At 39.9% G+C, this 27,453-nt stretch overlaps 1 long non-coding RNA gene across 1 annotated transcript; it reads right to left on the bottom strand.

Annotated features, from left to right (window-relative positions):
• Positions 1-710: 710 nt before the first annotated feature.
• LOC128570455 (uncharacterized) lies at positions 711-27,257 on the bottom strand. Its single transcript, XR_008375581.1, has 3 exons — positions 27,085-27,257; positions 26,799-26,893; positions 711-890 (listed from the first exon to the last, which is right to left on the bottom strand). It is a non-coding gene; the product is annotated as an uncharacterized LOC128570455 (long non-coding RNA).
• Between the last annotated feature and the right edge of the window lie 196 nt (positions 27,258-27,453).

Genomic DNA, 27,453 nt, shown 5'->3' with positions numbered 1-27,453 from the left:
ATTTGCTTGAGCCCAAGAGTTTGAGGTTGCCCCACTCACCAGGGGGCAACCAAGTGAGACTTTGTCTCAAAAAAAAAAAAAAAGAAAGAAAGAAAACTGTTGTTGGGGGAGTCAATCTTGTATCACAACTACTTACTAATGGTTCTTGGTAATTGTTTGCATTAGGGAGGTTCCCAAAGAGACTGAAGTCTTCTTCCCCATTGTTGGCTTTCCCTTATGTAAACTAGGGGAGGGGAGCAGGGGTGGGCTTCCTCCTGCAAGTTCTGCTGAAAGGGCGTGTCTGGCCCCCAGCCTAAGGGTAGGGAACTGGCATCATTTGCTGCAAGTACTTAGTGCAGTTGTTCTCAGCTGTGGGTTTTAAGAGTTAATTGAATCAACAAACACGAAACACATTTTATCAGTTTATATTTATTCAGCTGCAAATAACACAGTAGTTTGGTGATATTGTTTTTTAAAAGGTGTTTTATTTTTTCACCTAAAAAGAAATCTGGAGGTAAGCCATTAGTGGATTTGGGAATCCAAACTCTTCTTTCTAATTTTTCAAAATAAACTTTTTATTTTGGAATAATTTTAGATTCACAGGAAAACTGCAATCGCAGTACAGAAAACTCTCTATACCTTTCACCCAATTTTCCCTTATGTTAACATTTACACAGCTTTGGTACATCTATCAGAAGTAAGAAATTAATATTGGTACATCACGATTAATTAAATTACAGACTTTATTGGAGTTTCATCAGTTTTTTCTCTAGTATACTTATCCTGTCCCAGAATTTAATCCAGGGCACCACGTTGCCTATAGTGCTCAGGTCTCCTTAGGCACCTCTTGGCTGTGACAGATTCTTGTTCTTCTCTTGCTTTTCTCTTGTTGTTGTTGTTTTTGTTTCAGGCTAAAGTGGGGGTACAAACAAGTAGGTACAAACATATTTGCATATGTTAGGTAGAGTGCCTCTTGTAGCTGTGTCCCGCACCCAAGAGGTGTGCCAATACCCTTACATTATGTCCATTAAGTGGGAGCGCACCAATCCCTTCCTCTCCATCCCCTCCCCCTCCTATTCCCCCTTCCCCCAACTTGAACAGAATTGAGTTTTTCTCCTACGTGGGCATGTATTAGATGGTCTGCTGGTTCTCCGCTTGTTTTTCATGGCCTTGACACTTTTTGAAGAGTGCTGGTTGGGTATTTTGTAGAATGTCTCTCCATTTGAGCTTGTTTGATGAATTCTCATGATGATGCCTCATAATTAAGCTGAGGATATGGGGTTTTCGAGGGAACACCACAGAGGTGGCGTGCCCTACTCATTACATCCTATAAGGGATACATGATATCAACATGACCTAGCACAGATGATGTTATCCTTGTGCTAGTCAGGTAGAAATGTCCAACTTGATCACTGCCAGATCTTTTAGTTTATTTTTTTATTGTGGAGAATTTGAAATATACAGAAAAATGGAGAAAACAGTATAATCAACCCTTACCTATCTATGTCCAGCTTCACTAATTATTGATTTTACCTCATCTGTACATCCATTTTCCCACCAGCCTTCAATGGGCTTTTCCTATAAATATTTTAGTAAAGATGTCTACCACTGCAAGATAAAGACTCCTAGAAAAATAGCCATGATGTTACTGACACAACAATTTGGGGCATAATTTCAGAGCTGTCTCTGTTTTCCTACTCTGCACTCCATGGCATATGGTTCTTCATCCCTGTTCCAAGAGAGGTTCTCTGGCTTCAGCCGTCATATCTAAGTTCAAGGCCAGGGAGTGGGAGGCAGAGAAGCAAGAAATCAAGAGCTTTCCTCGATTCTTTCTCCCTTGCCTACACCAGAAGGCTTCCAGATATGTTTCAGTGGCCAGGACTCGGCAGGTGGCTACCGTGAGTAACAGGGGAGGTTGGAAAAGCTGGCATTTCCAACCTCCATAATTGAGGATGATATGGGATAATGATGTTAGGAGTAGATGCTAAGTGAGCCAACATAGACTATCTTTCACACTAATTTGGAGAAAGAGTTCACTTGACACTTTTCTCCATTTTGTAAAACTAGTCTTAGGAGTGGATGGAGACAGAATGAGATTGACAGCAAGAAAACTGAACTGCCACACCCTGGTGGTACACGTTTCTCCTCCCTTTGGCTTGGTGAGGCCTGAAGGCTGGGACCAGGCTTAGCCTATTAACTGAGGCTGAAATTCCAGCTGTGGGGACTGGAACAATGTGGAGAAAAGCCAAATGGCCATTTTAATTCACCTTTAATAACCCAAAGAAGTAGTCATTAAAGAATTTCGTTACATTCAATTAAACTCTGTCAAGTGAAGAAAAATAAAAGAATGTTATTTCATAGGACACAAAATTGGGGCAATCCCAAATTGCCAAATAGGTTGTGTGTGAGCTTGGAGCACTGCCAAAGCATTTAGTTCTGGTGACTTTAGCAAGAATTTTGCATAACAAAAATAGCTTAGAAGCTACCAGTTTTCAATGAATCTAAGAAGTTCTATTATTTTTACATAGTTCTCAAAAATTAAAAAGTGCTGCCAATTAAACTATGACATACCATTGATTACAAGGCATACCCTGACTTCAGAAATTTCTCTTACTGTTGATAAGCTATGGCATTTTCATTATATTAACAAGTAAATTTTGGATTCTATGTCACAAACTTTTTTAAAAATTGTTTTTATTGTATATAAATATTTTTATTGTGTATTTATAGTCAGATTAATGAAATTTCACCTATGTACACAAGTATGTATCCATTATCAGATTAAGATATACAGCATTTTACCATCTCAAAAAGTTTTTTCATTCCTCTTCCCTATCAATCCCTGCTCACAGAAGTAACCACTTCCTGGATTTTTTTTTCTACTATAAATTAGCTTTGTTTGTTCTGGACTTTATATAAATGGAATTATTCAGTGTGTGCTTTTTTGTTTCTGATTTTTTTTTTATGTCCGGGATATATTGATATTGACAAGGGAAGAAAAAAAGCAAGTTATTGAAACAGTTGAAAGAGTATCATCATTTTTGTTTCAAAAAATTGCAAGTAGTATATATCTAGAAGTATATTCCTAGGTATATTATGTGTAATAAAAACATGTCAAAATGTGGAACTGTAACAAGCTTCTTGGACTACCTTGTTTGGAAATCCTTCCTCTCCACCTTCCTAATCCCATTCACCAGTTCTGTATTTTTTTTCCATAGCACTTAATATTGTCTACCATTTTTATATTTACCTATTATTATGTCTATTATATTCTATGTGTTTCTCCCCCTTTCCCTGGAATGTAAGATTGCTCATGACAAAGATCTTCATCTAGTTAGTGTCTGGCACATAGTAGGTGCCCAGTAAATATGTAGCGACTAAATGAACCAAATGGTACTGGGGGAAAGTAAAGAGAGAAGCATTTACCTTTTTACTGACCTATAACTACATCATTAGGGGGTACATGTGATATTTTCATACCTGTATAAAGTGCGTAATGATTAAATTAGAGTAGTTGGGCTATACCTCACCTCAAACACTTATCTTGTTTTGAGAACATGGCAATTTTTCTCTTCTGGCTATTTTGAAATGTACACTAAAGTATTGTTAACTATTATCTCCCTATTACAATATTGCATACTGGAACTTATTCCTTCTAACTGTATTTTTGTGCTCATTAACCAACTTCTTTCATCCTTCCCTCCCCTTCCCTTCCCAGCATCTGGTAATGCATAACAGTGTTTCTGAGATTTATCCATGTTGTGGCACATATCACTACTCTGATCCTTTTTTAAATCACTGAGTAGCATTTTATTGGGAAAAATTATAACACAGTATAACACTATTTATACACTTGTCTACTGATGGACATTTGGGTTATTTCCAGTTTTTTCTGGTTTTTTACTAGTGCAGATACAGACTCTGCAATTGTATAGATTTATATTTTCATTTCCTTTGGGTAAATATTTAGAATGGAATTGCTGGATCATAGGGTAGGTATATGTTTACCTTTATAATAAATTGCAAATATCTTTTAAACTGGTTTTACTGCTTTCTACCCATACCAGCAAGGCATAAGAACTCCAATTTCTCCAAACCCTTACCAACACTAAGTACTGTTAATTTTAGTCTTATTAATTTTAGTTTTGGCTTTATCTGCTAGGCTTAAAGAAGTATCTCTTTATGATTTTAGTTTGGATTTCCCTGATGACTCAAGATGTTGAGCGTCTTTTAATGTGTTTTTGGCCACTTGTATCTCTTCTCTTTGGAGACATCTTCTCATTTAACACATTTGTCTATGTTTTTATTTATTTATTATTAAATCATAGCTGTGTGCATTAATGCGATCATGGGGCACCGTACACTGGTTTTATAGACCATTTGACACATTTTCATCACACTGGTTAACATAACCTTCCTGGCATTTTCTTAGTTATTGCATTAAGACATTTATATTCTACATTTACTGAGTTTCACATGTACCCTTGTATGATGCACCACAGGTGTAATCCCGCCAATCACCCTCCCTCCGCCCATCCTCTCCCCTCCCTTCCTTCCCTCTCCCCCTTCCCCATATTCTTAGGTTATAACTGAGTTATACCTTTCATATGAAAGCCATAAATTAGTTTCATAGTAGGACTGAGTATACTGGTTACTTTTTCTTCCATTCTTGAGATACTTTACTAAGAAGAATATGTTCCAGCTCCATTGTCTATGTTTTTAAATTGTGTTGTCTTTTTCTTATCGAACTGTAGAAGTTCCTTATATATTTTGCGTACTGAGTTCTCTGTCAGATAACATATTTTGGAAGGAACAATCACTTAAATGAAGAAAAACCATTAGGGTTGTAGCAAACAATGAAATTGAAGCCAAACTGACATTTACTGAATAACTACCAGATACCAGGCTTATTATGCCCAGGAGTTCCCATCATTCTCACTCTGCTGGGCATTATCTTCTTGACGTTTTTGTCTTTGCTACTGAACCCCAGAGAGGTTCAATAACTTGCTCAATGCTGCCCAGCTTGTAAGGGACAGAGCTAAAATTCAAAGAGGGCTGTGTGACTCTTTTCCTTAAAAGAAGAATACTTATATTGGGTGGCCTCCATTTCTCCTTTTATGTTGAAGGGCATCTAATTTTTTCAATGCTTTAGCCTCTAGAATCTTAATCTGTCCCTGAGTTAGGGCTAGTTGTTTAGTCCTGGTTACTCTCTGATGAGGAACTAATTAGTCCTAATAAGCCCCTGAATCCGTTGTGGGCAATGGTGGTGTGGGAGATTGCAATGCACCACATGAAAGTATGCTTCTTTGACATATTTCAAGATGACCGTCAGAGGAGCTGCAGACACTGGCCTAGCTCTGAAAAGCTGTCTTTTATAAGGAAGATTTGCATCTGTAGAGGAAATTTGCATTAATGAAATAAACAGCTGGATGCAGTGGCATTTGCAGAGGCCTTATCGGAATCTAGTAAAGATTAATTTGCAGGAAAAGGACACTGAAGTCATCTGACACGTTAAAGGTCTGACAGAGAAACTTTTAGCACTGGGCTATCTTCTGTTCTTACCTGAGAGACTTCATCCACATAGTAAGACTGCGACCTTTGTTCACAGCGTATTTCCTCCCTTCACCTGCCCTGTGACTGGTTGCCACTGTCTTCAAGGAGCCCCAAGCCCATAACCCCTTTTCTGTATAGTATAAGAACTTCATTCATCTGGCCCTTCATTGCATCTCATAGTTTGTGTGGCTTCCATGCACAGATGCACACAGAAAATAAGCATGCCTTTTCTCCCGTTTATCTATTATAACTTTGTTTTATTGATTTAAATTAATCAATAAATTTTGGCAGGGGGTGGAGGACAGAGAAGGATAACCTTTCACCCCTGTAGTGGATTTATAAAAATGGCAATAAGCCAGAATAAGAAGAACCAGGAAAAGAGGTAGTGTTGCAGGAAGGCAAGGCCCAATGGTGACAAAGAACACCCAAACACTGTTTTTGAAAGAGGAAGGGATGTATTTCAGCCTGCAGAGCAATGGCAGACCAGAGTCCAAAATAGCCACACTCCCTGACTGGCTCAGTCTTCTCCTTTTTATTTCCAGTCAAAAATTCTAGCCCACAGGTACCTTTCTCATTGGTCAGTTTGAATCAAGCTGGAGAAGTGGGCTCAGACTTTTATAGAAATACAGGCTTTTACAGAAGCCAAAGCAAGTGTTAGTTTCCAGGTCCCAGGAAGTTAAGTTTTTACAAATTCCTAAAAGCTAAGTCACCATAGGAAAGGCCTTGCAGGTGTGTGCTTGGGGCCTCCTTGAGAGAGAATGATGTTAAGGGCTTCCAAATGGGGGCAGAGGAGAACAAACTCTCACTCTTTGCCAATAATGATCTTATACTTAGAGAACCTCAACCACAAGACTCAACCACAAGATCTAGAAGTGATCAAGAAATACAGTAACATTTCAGGATATAAAATCAATGTCTACAAACCAATAGCCTTTGTATATACCAATAACAGCCAGTTGAGAAGCTAATCAAAGACACAATTTCCTTCACATTAGCTTCAAAGAAATTGAAATACCTAGGAATATACCAAAAAGAGAGATGAAAGACCTTTACAAAGAGAAATATGAAAAGAAAAGAAAATAGCAGAAGACATTAACAAATGGAAAAATATACCGCACTCTTGTCTGGGCTCAACATTTTTAAAATGTCTATACTACCCAAAGCAATCTACACATTCAAAGCACTCCCCATAAAATACTAACATCATACTTTGAAAAACTGGAAAAAATAGTTCTTCATTTCCTATGGAACAAGAAGAAAACCCCATATAGCAAGGCACTTCTTAGTAATAAAAACAAAGCTGGAGGCATCACTCTACCAGACCTCAGGTTGTATTACAAGTCCACAGTGATCAAAACAGCATGGTATTGGCACAAAAATAGAGATGTAGACATATGGAACCGAATAAAAAGCCAAGAGATGAAACCAATCTCTTATAGCCATCTGATCTTTGATAAACCAAACAAAAGCATATAGTGGGGGAAAAGAATCCCTATTTAATAAATAGTGCTGGGAGAACTGGATAACCACATGTAAAAAAATGAAACTGGGCCTTCTCCTTTCACTACTTACAAAAATTGACTCAAGATGGATAAAAGATTTAAGCCTAAGACATGAGACAATAAAAGTCCTAGAAGAAAGTGTAGGAAGAAATCTTGAGGATGTCAGCCTGGGGAAAGATTTCATGAAGAAGACTTCAATGGCAATCTCAACAACAAAAATAAACAAATGGGACTTAATTAAAAATTAAGATGTGCTGAAAAATTTCTGCACATCTAAGGACACAACAATTAAAGCAAATAGACAATATTCATAATGGAAAAAGATATTTGCATGTTACCAATCTGACAAAGGTTTGATAACTAGGATCTACAGAGAACTCAAATTAATTAACAAAAAAAAGGGCAAGCAATCCCATCAGTCACTGGACAAGAGACTTGAACAGAACCTTCTCTGAGGAAGTCAGAAGAATGGCTAACAAACATGAAAAAAGACTCATCATCCCTAATCTTCAGAGAAATGTGGATTAAAACCACCCTGAGATGCCATCTAACCCCAGTGACAATAGCCCACATCACAAAGTCCAAAGCTGCAGATGCTGGTGAGGATGTGGAGAGAAGGGAACACTTTTACACTGTTGGTGGGACTGCAAGCTAATATAGCCTCTTTGGAAAGAAGTATGGAGAATCTTCAAAGAACTCAAATTAGACTTCCCATTTGATCCTGCAATCCCATTACTAGGCATCTACCCAGAAGGAAAAAAATCATTCTATCATAAGAATATTTTGCACTAGATTGTTTATCACAGCTCAATTCACTATCACCAAGATGTGGAAACAAACTAAATGCCCATCAACCCAGGAAAGGATTAACAAATTGTGATATATATACCAAGGAATATTATTCAGCCACAAAAAGATGGTGACTTTACATCTTTTATATTAATCTGGATGGAGTTGAAATACATTTTCCTCTCTAAAGTTTCTCAAGAATGGAAAACCAAATATCCAATGTACTCAATACTAATGTGAACCCAGTAGACAATCTAACACACACCCACAGAAGAGAAAAACTCAATTCAATCCAAGTTGGGAAAGAGGGGACACAGGGGATGGGGATGAGGGGGAGGATGGGAGGGTATGGAAGTGCTCCCACTTAGTGGGCACACGCCTTTTGGTGTGGAACACAACTACAGAGGGACTCTACCTAACAAACGCAAATACTGTAACCTAGTTGTTTGTACCTTCACATTAACCTGAAATAAAATAAAATAAAATAATAAATAAATAAATAAATAATTTTACAGAGTTTGGTGGGGTTTTTTTCCCAATTAACATTGCTATACCTAGTAGGTCGCATCAACATGAATGACTTTTAAAATCTTTTCCAGCCCTGGCTGCTTGCCCTCCATTTAGTTAGAACTTTTTTTGTTAAGTGATAGAAACTCAAATCAATCTAATCCAAATACACAAACAAACAAAATGTACTGGTCTATATTACAGAGAAATGTAAGGGAATGAATCTGGCCTCAATCTTGGGGTTGAACTGACACTTCCAGAATATCTTTTTTTCTCCATTTCTTAACCGAACTTTTCTTTGTACTGGCTTCACACCTACACAGGCTCCTCCTCTGTGCTGGGAAATATAGTCTGTGACAACTCAAGGTTTCATTGTCTTTATGGTTAGAGAGTCCAGTGGAAAGAGAAGGCCTTCTCCCAGGATTCCAGCACCAGTTCTGTAAGGGCTCTAATTGGCCTCATTGGCTCAGGTCACATTTTCATCCCTAAGTAGAGTTCCTAGATAAAATTTAAAACTCCTGATTGTATGTAGGTTACTATGAAAGTTTTGAGACAGACTATGTTATGGTTTATTATTTTACTTCCAAGAAACAAAGTTGACACCATTCTTTCTGATTCACCCATCCAAGTTTCAACTTGTTCAGCTTATTGGTGTTGTTGGGAGGCCTTGATTTGTTTCATTTGTTTTACATTTCTTGATTTTTGTGTATCTCAACACTTTTTTAATGACCTATGTATACAAATTTCAGAGCAAACGAGGAACATTTTTCCATGAACATCTCATATGCACTATTTGAGACGTACTTATACCCCCCAAAATTATATTTATCTAAAATTAAAATTAAACTGAACATTCTGTATTTTTACTTGGTAAACTTGGCAACCTGATTCTTATGTCAATAAATTGTGGCCAAGGGGATGGTGGACTCTTGAATCCTGGAGATTCAGTCCCTAAATTATGGAGACCAGGAATGGGGGAGAGACGGTTGCCTGAGGAGATTCTGAACAGGGAAGTCTGTGCCCACTGGGTTTCCTCGTCCTGCCTGCACTCCCCACTTGTGTATAGACTTTTCCAGGGTCTTCATGTCATGTTGAAAACAGAGATTATGATCTTCACTTTCAAATATGTACTTTTTTCTTTTTGCCAAACTGCCACTTGCTAACAACAGATGTTACTAGTCCTCTCATCCCTAGTGATTGAATATAAATATTAGGTGTACTTTCATTTCCTCCTTCACTTTCAGTCCCTAAATTCACAACTTGAAAGCCCAGCAGCTTCTCCCTGAGTCTCACCAAGTCAAGTCTTGCATTCAAGAAGCTGTGAGATCTGACAGTTTAGTGCTGGCTCAAAAATGACGCAAGAGAATGACGGCAGCAATCGGTATGAACCTGCGGATTCAGGGGAAGCACATTGGCTGATATGAGAAGATCATAATGTTTTTATAATTCCAAAAACTTATATTTTAAGAAATAATGAACCATCATGGTATTAAAGTCTGGACCTTAGCTGGAGAAGAAGGGCTGAATTAAAGGTTTCCTATTTGCAAAAACTACTATTTATAACTGAGTAGTCTAGTCTCACTTGTATACCTCAACCGTAAGTATGCATATAAGCTTTTTTAGTCAAGTGTCTCCAGAGGAATATAGCCAGTAACCAATAGAATATATCTACAAAGAGTGCCAAAAAATATGTGCACATTTTAAGAAAGAAAATAACTATTAAAATTATAATACTCAAGTCACATTTGGCTTCTGCAATTATAGGAGGGTCAAGGTACAATATACAAGATAACAAACATTATTGGTGTATGTTGAGTATTACATATATATTATGTAATTCTATAGAGAGAGAGGTGAGGAGGAGAGGAATTTCACACTGTTTTGGGATTGGCAAGTCTGAAATGATCAAGGTAGGACCAGCTGCTTGAAGACCCAAAAAAGAGCTGGTGTTACAGTCTTGAGTCCTAAGGTTTTTCTTCAGGCTCCTCCGTCTTTTTTCTTCAGGCCTTCAACTGATTGGATGAGGTCCACCAACAGTGTGGAAATTACTGTGCTTTACTCAAAGTACACTAATTTCAATGTTAATTACATCTAAAAAAAAAAATCTTTGCAGTAATATCTAAGCTATTGTTTGGCCAAAAACAGGATGCTGTGATCTAGCCAAGTTGACATGCATGTATAAGATTAACCATCGTATCTAGAAAGACATTATTTTATTTCTAATTACGTCAACTTAAACCAATGGAAGCTTTTCCTTTAATATTGTCAAAATTCTTGGTAAATTAGTTTTATTTACTTGGAAAAGTTTGTGTGGTAGTTGCTGAAGAACTAAGCTATTTTAAAGAAAAGAGTTTTTTTTCTTTAGACTATTGGATTTGAATAATCCCCATGTCTTCTTCTGTAGCAAGTCACTCAGAAATAGGTTGACCTTTAATGGAAATTTCACAGTAATTGTCCTTTGGCATATCTTCAACAATCAAAAAAAAAAAAAACAAATAAATCAAAGACTAGGGAGGCATTGACTCACTCTGAAATCTTAGGTTTATGTTTGGATTTGACACAACATAGGAACCCAAAACTTCCTTATTAGTTAATAGGCATGTAAATTGATAAAGCAAACAAAATATGTAGGTGACAAAGATAGAAGATAAAAGAGACAAACATCAAGAAAAATTGCATTCTGAGTTTTGATCTCAGGGAACAGTCCCTTTGCTATGTTCCAGAAATGAGAGAAAATGACATGTTTCAAATACAAGTTAATTCTTTTAGCTAAATTGTTCATGGTTGAATGCTCCTTTCATATGTCAAGAAAATGACCCTTTTCTTCCTGATCTTCTATCTAAAACAGTGGGACAATTAAGTTTTTTCCTAGTGATGAATCTGTGAATACACATTGTTAAAAGTGTGCAACTCAAATTTGGAGCTTCTTATAAAGATCAGATATTCAAAGGAAGTGTAATTCATCAAGGAGTTCTTTTTGGAAAATAACGTAAAAGCTCAGAGAACTCTGATTAGGTAAGTACAGTGATTATAGGAGAAATGTGAGATTAGAACAAAAAAAGTTAATAAAAAGGTAGAACAGTTGAGAAGAGCTAAGAACTGATTAATGCGTAAGAGTTGAATGACTGTGCTAATGGCAAAAGGAATCTAAAAGGGCACATTTCAAACCAGTCAATGGTAAAAGGTAGAGAGCATATGGGAGGAAAAGGAGTCAGGGCCCCTTTTGCAAATACTCACTTAGGTGTTTTCTTGCAGAAAAAGAGCAATCTAAATGCTTGCATGGGTAGAGGGGAACCTGTTAAATTCAGTAAGACCTTAAGTACCCACAGGAACACTTCTGTTCTGCCCTTGGCTCGGTAAGCAATAGAAGTAACTGAAGGTATAGAAGGAAAAGGGAAGAGATGGAGAGGAAGGCAGCACGTCAGAGCAGAGAATCTGGTGTGGAAGTTGGTGTAGTTGGTGGTGGAAGACTACGAGCTGGAGATAAGAGGCAAATGAGATCCCTGGGCCTCCCTCTTCAGTGTGGGCAGGGCTGCAGGCATGAGATGAAATAGTGCAAGAGTGAAAGAATGAGGGTCCCCCAGGGAGGCATCACAGACAGACTACATGACATCCGTGAGGTTATCTGGGCTCTTTTTCCTCCTATACACGCTCTACCTTTTACCATCGACTGATGTGAAATGTGTCCAACCTGTTACCCATTGCAGTCTGTCCAAATTTAACAAATACTCATTTCGAAATGGTTTCTTGTGCTGGTCTATCCAGGTGCTCACTATGTTCTCTAGCTCCCCTACAAGGGGGACTGCATTCTCTATTTCATTGCCTCTCTTCACAGATAATCTTCTCCAGAATAGTCCTACATATGGCACTGAGTGTCTTTCTGCCCAATTTGCCATGGGCTGCCATCCCCACCTAAAATGGAGAACTATAACCCCTTTAAAAGGCCAATAGCTCCTTTGTGGTGAGCTTTGGAAGAGCTAGGGTGGAAAAAGGTCCTTCCTTACTTAACCCTTTGCCTCGGTGTTCCCCTGGAGTCCTCAAAACCATCACACTGACAGTGACCTATGCAAATTTCTTTAATGAAGAGTTTAAATAGAAAATTATGTTTGCTGAGAAAAAGCCAATAATAGTTAACTTGCGTTAACTTGCTCACCACAGTCCTAAGAGCTCTACATGCATGATTTTGTTTTATCCTTATAACATCCCTACGGGGTCAGTGTTATCATCTTAATTTTACAAAAGAGGAAACTGAGATCCAGAAGGATTTAGGATCTTCCCCAAAGTCATACACCCACTAAATGGTGGTGCTAAAATTTAAGACCAGTGATGGCAGCTCCAGGGGGCATCTGCCACCACGGTGCTGTCTGTAGGCTCCCGAGAGAGAACACCCGCAACTCAGACCTTCCCTATCCCCTCACCCTGAGCTGGCTCCTCCACCCTGACACTTGGGGTTTTTCTTCCCAAGCTACTTTGCTTTCAGCTCTCTGTGTAAAACTTCCATTCCTTTTCTTTGGGAAATTCTTCCCTGTCTCTCCAGAAGAGACCCCCCTTTTCCATGTCTTTCTGTCTGCTCCCCATACACTGTCCCAAGTGTGAGTCCCGTGTGCTTAAATAATACCTGGAAAGGTAGCATGATGTTCATCAATACTCAGGCTTGGGAGGGGGTCTCTGGCTTCATTGAGCAGTAAATTTCAAATCTCATTATGCATGCTCCCTTCCCCATCCCAATTTCCCCTATTATTAACATTTTCCATGGCCCGGTGTGATGGCTCGTGCCTATAATCCTAGCACTCTGGGCGGCCAAGGTAGGAGGATTACCTGGTGGCAGGTGCCTGTAGTCCTAGCTACATGAGAGGCTGAGGCAGGAGGATCACTTGAATTCAGAGGTTTGAGGTTTCTGTGAGCTACGCTAAGGTCATAGCACTCTAACCTAGGCAACACAGTAGACTCAGTCTCAAAAACAATTCATATATATAATCTTCTATCAGCGTGGTACATGTGTTACTATTGATGAACCAACACTGATACCGTCTTACTAACCAATGTCCACAGTTTACATTAGAGCTCACACTCTGCGTTCTACAGATCTAAGGCTTTTGACAAATGGAGTCATGCAAGCACCATTACAGCATCACACAGACGTTAATGCACCATTACAGCATCACACAGACGTTAATGCACCATTATAGTATCACATGGATGTTAATGCACCATTACAGCGTCACACAGACGTTAATGCACCATTATAGTATCACACGGATGTTAATGCATTATTACAGTATCACACACACGTAATGCACCATTACAGCATCACACAGACACTAATTCTTTTTCACAAGATATTTTCCTTGACTACCACAGCATCTGTTCCTGTACTGAAGCCAGTGTACCCCCACTGTCATGGTGAGGAGATCCGAATGTTCTTTCTGCTTTGGAAATGGTTTCTCCCCAAAGACCTACTGAATAGTACGTAATACTCCCAGCAGGGTAATATATGTTATGTGCCTTTTAAAACTTTCCTAAGATCATAAAAATACTGAGTTCCGTATACACCTGGCCCCAAAGGTTGTGGATTTGGAGTTGTGGATCTGTACATAGCAGGGTCTATGATTGCACCTCAGACTCATACACCTTAATATTCTTGAAATGAATAATCCCTGCACATAAATACTCAGACTAATATAACTAAGATAAATACCTCTGCATCACTTTCAGTCAAGTTTTGTTGCCAAAGTGCAAATTTATTTTTTAAAAAGGGGGGTGGGAGGGCTTGACACCCATAGCACAGTGGTTATGGCACCAGTCACATACACCGAGGCTGGTATGTTCGAACCCAGCCTGGGCCAGTTAAACAACAATGACACCTGCAACAAAAAAAATAGCCGGGTGTTGTGGTGGGCGCCTGTAGTCCCAGCTACTTGGGAGGCTGAGGCAAGAGAATCTCTTAAACCCAAGAGTTTGAGGTTGCTGTGAGCTGTGACGCCACAGCACTTTACCCAGGGCGACATAGGGAGACTGTGTCTCAAAAATAAATAAATAAATAATAAATAAAGTAAAGTAAAGCTGTTGTCTTTTCAGAGCATTCTGGATTTCCAAGTCATAGATAAGGGCTGGTGGACCTAGACAATACATGTCAAAACGGAGTAGATGCAGCTGTAGAAAGGACCATGGATGCACTGAGGGGCACTAGGTTCACATTTGTGCCCCTTAGCCAAGGCTGATTTAGGGTAAGTGAGGAGGAAGTGTCCAGGGAATGGAGCCAGCAGATATTGACTATTTGTTTAGGAAATTACTCAAAGTGTATCAGTGAATATGTTTTTGTTAAAAGCAACAGGAATTCCAACTCGAAGAAGACGAAACAATAATGTGTCAGCTAACACACTCAAAAAGGCCAGAGGGAAGACCAGCACAGGGCAAAGTGAATCTGGAAGCTTGGTGATGCTCACAGCTTAGGCCATTAAGCCACATGCCTCACCCATCCATGGAGCTAGCAGGAGGAGAATCACTTTCCCTGGAGGTACGTAGATGCCTAAACAGAAATCAGAGGATATTGGAACATGAAGGGCAGAGGGGAGAGGGCTTGGCTGGTGCAGATGCAGGCAATTGACAAATACAAGGGGAGAAATCACTTAAAGGAGTTAAGCTTCTTTGTTTGTTTTAAATAGAAAATATGCTCATGTGTTTGAGGAGAGAGACCAGGGTAAAGTGGGGTCTGGAGGTCCAATTGAGATGTTCTGGGGGAGGAGGGGAAGAGAAAGGATTTAGACAGAGAGACCGTGGGTGTGTGGCTTCGTAACTAGAACTTGGCAACTGGCCCTGATATCCTGAACTTGAGCTGCCTGATGGATGGACAGGCACAGCCGGCTACCTCAGGGCACAGTCTCTTGGGGACTGCTGTGGTCACAGAGCATTTTTTTCTGGCTAGGTCTAGCAGGGCAACAGCCCTGCCCCCAAGCTACTTGAGAGCTAAACCTATCTGTTTAATCATTACTAAAAGGATTTTGTTGTTGGCTGTACTCAGAAATACCTCTACAAATTAAAATGCACTTCCAGGTTGTAGGATTGGGTACCCAAATTATTCTTTTTAGTTTTGAGCAGCAACCAAGTAGTTTAACCAAATAGACTGTTAGTAAAATATATCCATGGAGATTTCCAAGTTTAGAACTCTTTATTGAAGTATGATATAAATACAAAAAAATTGTAAAATGACAACTTGATGAATTTTTACCAACTAAATACACCTTAGGTAATCAGCAACCAGGTCGAAAATCATCACAGTACCAGAAGCCCCCTTCTACATGGCATATCAGATTATGTTTAAACTTAATCTAGTTTATGGAGGAAGCTATCAAAAAATGTCTGCCTTTTTTATGGCAGCTCAATTTATAATCACCAAAATGTGGAAACAACCTATATGCCCACCAACCCAGGAATGGATTAACAAGCCGCAGTATATGTATACCAGGGAATACTATTCAGCCATTAAAAAAGATGGAAACTACCTCTTTTGTATTAACCTGGGTGGAGGTGGAACACATTCTTCTTAGTAAAGCATCACAAGAATGGAGAAGCAAGAATCCAATGTACTCAATTTTAATATGAAGGCAGTAAATGAGCTAATACAAGGGGGTGGGGTGGAGGATGAGGTAGGGGGAGAGAGGAGGAAGGAGGAGGATAAGGGTCATGGTGTATGGCACACCATGTGGGGGCGGGACACAAGTATAAAAGGGACTTTATCCAACAAATGCAATCAGTGTAACCTAATTCTTTATACCCTCAATGAATGCCAAACAATAAAAAAATTTAAAAATATGAAATAAGGGCGGCACCTGTAGCTCAGTGGCTAGGGTATCAGCTACATTACACTGAGGCTGGAGGGTTCGAACCCAGTTTGGGCCAGCTAAAACAACAATGACAACTGCAACAACAACAAAAAAATAGCCGGGCACTGTGGTGGACACCTATAGTTCCAGCTACTTGGGAGGCTGAGGCAAGAGAATCGCTTGAGCCCAAGAGTTTGAAGTTGCTGTGAGCTATGATGCCACAGCACTCTACCCAGGGTGACAGCTTGAGACTCTGTCTCAAAAAAAAAATGAAATAACATGATGGTAATTTCCAGTACTCTGGGAGGCCCAGAGGGCAGATCACCTGTACTTTAGAATTTGAGACCAGCCTGAACAAGAGCAAGACCCTGTCTCTACTAAAAATAGAAAAAAATTAGCTGGGTATCATGGTGGGCACCTGTAGTCCCAGCTACTTGGGAGGCTGAGGTTGGAGGATCACTTGAGTCCAGTAGGTTGAGGTTGCTGTGAGCAAGGTTGATGCACTCTAGCCTGGGTAAGAATTTTTTCTTTTTTTTTTTTTTTGTAGAGACAGAGTCTCACTTTATGGCCCTCGGTAGAGTGCCGTGGCATCACACAGCTCACAGCAACCTCCAACTCTTGGGCTTAAGCGATTCTCTTGCCTCAGCCTCCCGAGTAGCTGGGACTACAGGCGCTCACCACAACGCCCGGCTATTTTTTGGTTGCAGTTTGGCCGGGGCCGGGTTTGAACCCGCCACCCTCGGTATATGGGGCCGGCGCCTTACCGACTGAGCCACAGGCGCCGCCCCTAGGTAAGAATTTTTTAAAAGCCTGAGATTGAATTTAAAAAAAAAAAAGAAGAACATGGTCATTTTAAAGCCAGTTGTTAACTTGGTTATGTGACTATTTCCCTACTGGCAGACTCTGATTTCAGAAACACTTTGTCCCCAAAAAATACATTTTTGAGCAAAAATGTGAATTTCCCATGCCGATAATCTTCCTCTTTTGGTACCTCAGCAGAGTCTGTCAAATGAATCGGTAAATTGGTGGTACATAGAGGATATGGGTCTTTATCAAGTGGCAATGAATAACCAGAAAAGCAAAATATTAGATAGCAAAGAAGTGGGAGTTGAACCTTAGTAATTTGATTCACGATACTAAATACATACGCTGTGCGTGATGTTTATGTTAATAGCTTTTTAAGGTGTTTTACCTTATAAAGATGATTATTTTGGAATAAACTGGTCTTTCTACCTCATTTTATACTGTTAATGTCAGTAGTGCTTTTATATTTTTATAGACCATTGATCAATTTGCTTTTACTTTTCCATTTTTTATTTGAATATCTACACAGATCTATGTCCATCTCTCTCTCTTTCTCACTCTCCTATTCATCTACCTCCCTGTATATACAGTATTGATTCAATCCATTGAGCACATGTATGCTTATAGAAATGAACTTTGAGTGAAGAGTGGGGCGTGTGAGTTTGGAGATGGTATGTGTTTTAAAACACCAGTGGATAGCCGTGGTTTTACAGTTATTGGTGTGTCTGGGGTAGGACAGAAGAAGCTGTGGAGGATTGGAATGGGAAGGAACAGGATAGGATGGGGAGATGAAAGATGGGAGGCTGAAGGTGTTTATCAAACCAGAGGAACAGGTGGCCAGGTTGAGGCGGAGGGGGCCTTCCTTCCTGGTCCCTGGCCTGTGGCTGGCCTCTGCTAGGAGAGTGGTGGCCACGGGTCTACGTTCTCTTAGTGATTCTGCACTTTCCTGTTCCCTTTCCTCCTACCATCCTCAGGCTCCTGGGGCCAGGCCATGTATTGTGTTAAGTGCCCACCCTCACCCAGCACATTCACATGTCTCTGAAATATAGCACACTTTGACATCTGTGTAGCTGAATATCACCAGTAACCAAAAAGTCTGGGGAACGCCAACACTGAGGCAAGAGCACTTAGCATGATTAGCTACCCACTTAACAAATGTTTAGTGTGCAATGTAGGATTGACTACAGGCATGGTGTTGTGAAACAAGCTCTAGAACTTACTTCTTTTGCACAACTGAAGCTTTATACCCATTGAATAACAACTCCCCATTTCACCCTCCCTTCAGCTCCTGGCAACCACCGTTCTACTCTCGGCTTCTTTGTGTCTAATTTAGATTCTAAATATAAGTGAGGTTGTGCAGGATCTGTCTTTTTGTGACTGGTTTATTTTATTTAGTATAATGTCCTCCAGTTTTATCCATGTTGCCCACATATGAAAGAATTTTCTTCTTTTTGAAAGCGAAATAATAATCCATTGTAAGTGTTTGCCCCATTTTCTTTATCCATTCATTCACCAATAAACATTCAGGTTATTTCTACATCTTGACTATTATGAATGAAGCTGCACTGAATATGGAAGTAGAAATACTTCTTTGAGATCTTGATTTCAACTCTTTGGGGTAAATACCCAGCAGTGGGGTTGGTAGATAATATGGCAGTACTATTTCTAATTTTTTTTTTTTGAAACCTCCATAGTGTTTTCCATAATGGCACCGCTGGTGAACATCAGCTTTTAAGTAACTGTCTCACTGTAATGCAGTCACTGTATTACATTCCTCCTGCCCAAGGAATACCTACGTCAGTAGTTGTCACATCCTAAGCTTTTAGCCTGTCAAAGAAAGGCATTTGAATACTATAAAATAAAAAACACTTGAATATTGGGAGATTCTTGCTCTTTGATTTAAAAAAAAAAATTCTATCAAGGATAGTTTAAATCTAGCATCTTCTTCCACTTCCAAATGTGATTTAAATTCAATACTTTAGAATTCTCATTTTTTGCCTTCACTTAAGTTTCCATTCAGGGTAATGGAAATTTAACAGATGGGCCTCAACGCTTTGCCACTCCTTATCAGAAAGAACTATTGAAAATGTTGCATTTCTTGGGGGAATTTTGTGCCCACAGTAACAGCAGTGGGATTGTGTCAGCAGTCTGTGAAGTAGAAACACAGCCCTCTGGAAGCTCAGAATTGTAGGTTACTGCCATGTTAAGGTCAAGAGAAATTACACATGTGCTTCTGCAAATGGAAAAGCATGAGAGTGGCTGGTGATTGGAGACCAAGTAAACTTTAGAGGGAGGAGTTAAGACCACAGGCTGGAGAAATTAGAGAGAGGAGGCCAGTGGGAAGAGAGGGCCAGTGCCGAGATGAGGAGTGAGGATACTGGTGGTGGGCTTCGAAGGCTGGGAGAGTGGAAAGGAAGAAAGGAGAGGCAGGAAGCAAGAAAGTAGAGAGAGAGAAATAAGATGAGAGGTGGTCTCTGGAGTATGAAAGAGGACCCTGAGATACTGTGATGTGCAGGGATGGAGAGCTGAGGCCAAGAGCAGCAGGGTGGATAGAAAAGGGAGAATGGAGTCGTGAAATTAGTTTCCAGCAAATCCTCCGCGTTCCACCTGCCTGTAGAGTGCTGGCCACCAGTAGCTTCCCTGGGAAGCTGGCCTGCTAGGGAGGTAACAGGATACAGAGCATCATCTGTCCATTTACTGAGCCTCAGGAAAGGCAAGAGCTCGGCTTCCTGACTTGTGAATAAACATCTACTCTCCTAAGAAAAATTAAGGGACTCTATCTCGTCCACATAAGTCTAAATGAGAAAATTGAAGGCATGGCCCTGCATCAAACCTAAGTGAGTGCGTTTGTTTGATCAGCTTAAAGGGATATTTTCATTTGTTGAGTGTCCCCCAAATAGTACCTAAAATAATGGTATTGTATATTTTTCTATCAACTGTTAACAATTATATGAGACCACCACTTTAATAGAAATAAACATGTCTTATGCAGAGATTTCTTCTCCATTCACCAATTCATTAAAGGATAAGGATTTTAGTCAAGACTTAAAACACCCCAGCTGGAGTGTCCCCAGCATTACCTTCTTGAAAGAATGAAATAGGTTTATATGAAGGAGAAATACCTCTGTTTAATAAATAGAAAATACCTACTGTCATAATAATGAAAGAAAAACACCCTTATTTCTTCTGGGACTTTACAGTGGCCTATCTCCTCATCCAGGCGTGTCCTGAGCACAGAGAGCTCAGTAGAGTGTTGCCCTTAGGAGGCTCGAGATCAGCCTAGTGAAAGATGGCTTGTGTTGAAAGACAAACCACCTTCATCTGGAACTTGTAAATTTGAGCTGAGGACACATTTGTCACATAGCGACCTTGAAATAAACAGGGTGGCTGCTCCCCCGGAAATAGTATTTTCATTTGCTGAGGGGGTTGAATCAGATAATCTTTCCGACCTGGTATAGCTTTAGTCCCCAGTGGCCCATCCCTCTACCTTTTAAAAATGCCTGTGGTCAGGGATACTCAACTCATCTTGGTAGAGGTATAAACTGAGGCAAAACTATAAGGGGGCAAGTTGGGCGTTTCTGTCAACACTCAAAATGCACAAATCATCTGGGGAAGCAGTTCCCTTTCTAGAATTTATCTTGGGGGTGGTGCCTGTAGCTCAAAGGAGTAGGGCGCTGGCCCCATATACCAGAGGTGGTGGGTTCAAACCCAATCCCAGCCAAAAACTGCAGGAAAAAAAGAAGAAAATTTTCTAGAATGTGAAACAAAACTAAAAATAATAATAATAATAATAATAGAATTTATCTTGTACACTTAGTTATATGGGCACACCAATGTGAACATATGCCCAAGATTCACGGTAGCAATGTGTGTAATGAAAAAAAAAGTGGAAGAAACCCAGACACCCATCAAGGGGAGACTGATTAAAAACATTATGAATACCTGCTCAATGAAATAATTATCAATATTAAATAGTTTGAGATAGATCTATATGGGTTCATCTCTATGTATTCTTATCATCCATGGCAGCCTGTATTTTTGTCTTTTTCCCCCTCCAGCATTTAAACAGTACCTTGCACATATAGCTGCTAATAACATTCTTACGTGATAAAGGAAGCAGTGAGTGTTTTAAATGAGTTTAAAGATGCCTGCTAGTAATGCCAAAAAGGCACTCTGTATTTCCTCAGGCATTTCACAACTGGATCCTTGGTCTGTCCCAGTTGCCATGGCAGGAGGCATGAATTTCCTCCCTGCCCTGGAGGAGGAAATGATTTGGGTGAGTAGCGATAAGGCTTAATCCCAAATCTCGATGACAGCCCTTGTTGCTGTACAGGTGAAGATAGCAAAGAGCCACTGACTGGCCATCTGCAAACACTCCTCACTGTTCAGAGCATTCTGCAAATGATGCTCAAAGGCGACTTTAACTCTGCTTAAAAAAGTAGACAGGAGAGAACTTGCCAGCTGTTCCATTTGAAAACATTTTACTCCATTCCTCATTAGTTGTAACACAAACTCTTTAGCTCCGCAAACTTCACTCCCGGAATGAGATGAAATATTTCCAAAGAATATATGTTTGCAATGGTAAGGGTAGAGTTACACTTTTTCATATGAGAGAGTGTGAAGATATACATGTAGTGAAGAAACTAATTTAAAAATGTTCTTTTCCTGAATTAATAATGTGAGAGATTTAAAAATCTTAATATTAACATGTTACTTATGTTTTAATAGATTGGTGAATACAGTTTCATTCCATTTTGCCAATGTATTTCTTTGCCCTCCTATTTATTTTAATTTTTCATTCTGTACATTTAAATAAAGCCTCTGGGGGAGGATATACTCTTAACAGGATTTTGTAATTTATAGCTTCACTTTCCCAATTCCTTTATAAAAGAAATTGTGAGGCCTAGTAAATACGACTATTCCTATAGGTTAAAGATACATGTTACAGAAAATAAAACTGCAACTCATTTTCCTTTGCATGGTTGTGAGAGCATTTAAGGATTTGTTTCAAAAGAACTGCTGAAAATATGGAAACTTGACATCATCATAAAACTTGCTGAGATGCTGGGTGCTGGATTTACAAGAACACTCCCTCAGCACACTGGTCACAGCAGGTAAGCCAAGTGTTGGCAGCCTGTCTGAGCCGTTGAAACTCACATGACTCTGGTATGGTCTGACTTAGAAACTTAGAGAAGTATAGCTTCTGACTCCAGCTATAGGGCTATCAGGAGCGTGGTGTTGAGGCTCCACAGCCTCCTTATTTGGGGGAACAGCGCTGGAGGAGATGAGCCATGTCATTGCTTGCCATTAGCTCCTTGGTGCCTCCGCCTCTCTGCCTTTGTGCCAGCCTAAAGGAAGAATGTGAAGAAACCCATTGGAAATTCAGACTTCCTCACAAAATGGAGCCAAAGGCTCTCTCAATTTGTTCAATTCCTTTCCCCCCTGGATTTTTAAGACTTTCATATCTAACTCATTTTATTTTTTTATAGACTGTATTCTTTAAAAGTTTTAGAGTTACAGAAAAACTGAGGAGACAGTATAGAGAGTCGCCATATACTCTGCACCAGGTTTCCCCTATTATTAATATCTTATATTAGTATGGTTCCTTTGTTATAATTCATAAGCCAATGTTGATATCTTATCATTAACTAACATTCATGGTTTATTCAGATTTCCTCACTTTTTTTTTTTTTGAGACAGAGTTTCACTCTGTTGTCTAGGCTAGAGTACTGTGGTGTCATCATAGCTCACAGCAACCTCCAACTCCTAGATTCAAATGATCCTCCTGCCTCAGCCTCCCAAGTAGCTGGGACTATAGGCACCTGCCACCACACCTGCCTAATTTTTCTATGTTTAGTAAAGACTGGGTCTTGCTTTTGCTCAGGCTGGCCTCAAACTCCTGAAATCTAGCAATCCAACCACCGTGGCCTCCCAGAGTGCCAGGATTATAGGTGTGAGCCGCCACGCTTGGCAGATTCTCTTGGTTTTTACCTAATACTCACTCCTTCTTTGAGGATCCCCTCAGGACACCATACTGCATTCACTTGCCAGTCTCCTTAGGCTTTTCTTGGCCATGGCAGTTTCTCAGACACTCTTTTGCTTTTGATGACCTTGACAGATTTGGGGAGCACTTTACAGCTGTTCTTCCTTGTCTGATGTCTCTCTCATGTCTGCTGTTACAGGTTTGGAGAAGAGGATCACAGAGGTCAGGTGTCATTTTCATCCCATGGTGTACCATCCACACGATTTGTGACAGTTAACGTTGACTTGCTTACCTGGCTGAGGTAGTCTTTGTCTAGTTCTTCACTCAAAAGTTACTCCTTTCTCCCCTTTTCTCTACAGTACTCTTTAGAGCCACCACTGTGGGCAGTCCACACGTTCTGTGGAGATTCTGCTTGAGGGCAGAATACTTCCATAAATTATTTGGAATTCTCCTGCATGAGATATTTACCTCTTTCCCACCATCCATCATTTATTCAACCATTTATTTATTTCAGTACAGATTTATGGATATTTGCTTTAGACCGTGGGTTACAATCCATTGTTTGTCTATTTTGCCCAAATCTGGCTGTTGGAAGCTCTTTCATTTGGCTCCTATGCTTTTTTGGTATATATCCATTATGAGTTTTAAGGCTTTCTTACTTTCTAGTACTGTAAGAGACACTAGGCTCATTTAAATTTCCTTCTCTAATCCTTCATTCTAGCTGTTTCTCCAAGGAGCCCTGCTTCCTGTCATTGGATCGTGGTATTAGAAACCAATACCTGGGCTCTAGGTGTACTCTTTCTTACGGAGGGGTCATTCTTTTTGGCCCTTTCAGCTGACAGAGTGAACACATACTAGTGTGTATTCTAACTGGGACGTCCACATCTATACGTAACATTCTGTGTATTAAGCTAAACATGAGTTCACACTGATGAACTTTAATCCTTTACCACATGGATCATTCTAACTTCCTCCTCTGCTTATCTGTAAACTTCCACTCCAAGAGAGAGAAAAATGACTCCCACCATTGGCCATCTACTTATTTAATTGTTCAAATCCCAAAGTGCAGGCACAGCAGGATCAGATTATTACCTTGTCCCTCCATGGGGAACAATCAGTGGGAGTACAGTGTGCACATCTGGGTCCTTTCTGCTTTGTCTTACAGATGCCACTTATTTCCAAAGTACTCGGGTCAACACCTTTTGCCTCCACCTCTCACAGTATGGTTGTTTCATAAATTTGTAACATAGTTAAATTCTCTTGTCATAGTCTGCATTCTTTTTTTTTTTTTTGCAGTTTTTGGCCGGGGCTGGGTTTGAACCCGCCACCTCCTGCATATGGGGCCAGTGCCCTACCCCTTTGAGCCACAGGATCCCCTGACCTCTTAAATGATTGTTTAAATTTGTACGCATTAAGGTTCATTCTTTGTACTACAAGTTCTGTGGGTTTTGACAAATGCAAAATGTCATTTACTTATCATGAGAGAAGCAAGCAAACTATTTTTGCCGGCCTAAAAATCCCGTGTGCTTCGCCTATTCACTCTTTCTGAGCCCCTGGCACCACTGAGTTTATTTCACTGTTTCTGTAGTTTTACCTTTATAGAATGTCATATACTTAGAATCGTATAGTATGTAGCCTTTTGGGCTGATTTCTTTGATTTATATTATGCATTTGATGCTTCTTTATATCTTTTCATGCCTTGATAGTTCATTTATTTTTGTCACTCAACAGTATTCCATTGTATGGTTGTCTCACAGTTTACCTATTCATTTACGGAGGGACCTCTTTAGCTGCTTCCAATTTTTAGTGATTTCATAAAGCTATTATAGACATTCACATGTAGATTTTTGTGTGGACTTAAAGTTGTCAAATCAATTGGGTTAATTAATTCTTTTTGATAGGAAACTCAACGGGAAATGTGACTGTTTAAAATCTCATGGTGGTAACTGAGGGAAAACCACTTTCCTGTGGTTTACAGTTCTTTAAGTTTCTATCCAGCTTCTTAACATGACCATGTTATCAGCATTTGTCCTGTTCTTCTACCACCAGCATCCTTAGGTTTAACTCTAAGCAGCTGCACTAAACTATTCAGTATATGACTAGGACGGGGCAGTTTCTGATAACATCTGTCTGAGTACCTCAAGCACGATTGATACAATGATGCACAGAGGGGCCTTTCCTGGCTACTCCCTGAGCAAACCCTGCCTGTTGCAAAGAACATCAGATGGAAAAGCATCAGAATTCTCCAGTGGAACTGCAATGACCCATTCTGGATACTCAGTTTCAGGGGTGGAGGGCTGATTTCTGCCAACATTTCAAGATCACTTTTTCATCATGCCAACACCAGGGCCTCCTCTCGTAATAGACACTTCCCATTGTGACTGGAAAGAGAGAGTTGAAATTCTTAATACTGGTTAAATTACGGTATTTGCCTAAGGCTGCGTACTATAGAGGTGAGGCTCAGGGCCATCAGGTTCATCTGGGAAATTTGTCCATGCCCCAAAGCAAGAGCCACAAGTAAAGAGATGCCATGAATTGAAGAGAGAGAGAATCATGGACAGTGTGAACACACGGAAGAGAGAGGAATTCAAGGACAAGCACTTCCAAACCAGAGAGTATAGGCTGCATTGACAAACTCACTGTCCCTTTCTTTCCTAGCGTCCCTGCTATCTGCTACAGCTGGTGACTTGTTACGGTGATGAGTGAGGACGTAATTGGGAATGGCTCGTGTAATAATGAACTAGGTCATAACCCATATGAACCTCTGTCAAAGTGTACTTTTTCACTGTCTCATTAAAATATCCATTGCCTGTTTCCAAGATGTTAGCAGATATCATATTGTAAGAAAAATACCCCGAAATCCTGTGTGTCAGATTTATCTATGTAATCTCTGCCCACCTTGGGACTGCACAGAAGCCATAATAACTAACTTGTAGTTCCAAGTTTCTATCAGATTCTGATTTGTATTCTATACTTATAGGCACTTAATTAGCTACATAGCAGCATTTTGAACCTATGTATTTATGCAGACTTAGAAGTCCCTTTAGAGCTTCACGCCATTACATGCATGTCTGGCAAATATTCACTATTCTTGTTGTATAGGAAATTGAAACTGGACAATGTACAGTTTAAATATGATAGGTACCTTAAAACACAATATCAACCTCTAGCTTCCTAAGTCACCATTAAATTTTTTAAATAATTGTTAATAGTATAAAATACATCAGACATCCATAAAGCATATGTAGGATTATATATGTGCACTACCTTTTATCTCATGGCACACTTGAACCTGTAGTTAAACTTCTGTAGCACACTTAAATTAAGTTCATCCAAAAAACAAGTTAAAAAAAAGAATATACTTACTGTGCTTTGAACCTCTTTCAAAACTAATTTAATCAGTGATCTTTTTTTTTGGTGGGGGGGAGACAGAGTCTCACTATGTCACCCTCGGTAGAGTGCTGTGACATCACAACTCACAGCAACCTCCAACTCTTGGGCTCAAGCAATTCTCTTGCTTCTGCCTCCCAAATAGCTGGGACTACAGGTGCCCACCACAACACCCGGCTACTTTTTGGTTGTATTTGTCATTGTTGTTTGGCAGGCCCAGGCTGGGTTTGAACCTGCCAGCTCCAGTGTATGTGGCTGGTGCCCTAGCCGCTAAACTACAGAAACCAAGCCAATCACTGATCTTTTAAAAAAGAAAAAAGGAGACAGATTTTAACAAAGTGCTACTTAGAATCCTTGATGACCCAGTGATACTGAATGGTGGTCTCTGTGCCAGCAGCATCAGTATCCCCCGGGGGCTTGCTAGAAAGGCAAAATTGCTGGCTGTGGCTCAGGCGGCTAAATCAGTACCTGCGTTGGACAAGACTGTGTTCCTTGTACACAGTGAAGCTGGCTTTCTAGTGCCAGATGGAGGGCATGCAGTCAGACCTTCACTTGATTCACACCTAGGACAGAGAAAATCATTTTCAAAATTCTGAAGTCTCATAAGGAAATAAGAACAGTGTTTTCTAGAATGACTTTATCTCCTAACATATTGTGCCTTCTATACACACTGTTAACGCATCCATGTAGGTGAATAGACAGTCATTGTATCACCCTTCTACTTGGACATTCAAAGCTGTTCTCAGGTAAATACCTGGGATAACAAACCAGTCTTCTCTCTGACCTCTTGCAGGCTACAGGTGAGGGCCAAGAGCACCTACGGAGTTGTAAGCTACATCAAATAAGGTCTCGTCAACTTCATTCAGTATCGTTGTTGATGACAGTTTTGAAGACACAGTGACAGCATAAGGAGATCTATTGAGTCAGCAGTGCAAGCCTGGAAAATGAAATGTTATATGGTATAACGGAAAGTGTAACTCTCTAAAATTGAACCCTGTATATGGATTTCTGATTACCATTCATATGTCAAACCCTGAACTGTGCGTTGTGAGTTACATGGATAATGATCTGCAGCAGACTGACTAGAAGCAACAGTTGAAATACATTTCAGCAGTCTTTAAAT

Source organism: Nycticebus coucang, chromosome 18 (genome assembly GCF_027406575.1).
Source record: "Nycticebus coucang isolate mNycCou1 chromosome 18, mNycCou1.pri, whole genome shotgun sequence".
Taxonomy (NCBI): Eukaryota; Metazoa; Chordata; class Mammalia; order Primates; family Lorisidae; genus Nycticebus; species Nycticebus coucang.
The sequence above is the reverse complement of the archived record's forward strand: the minus strand, read 5'-3'. Positions and strand labels throughout refer to the sequence as shown.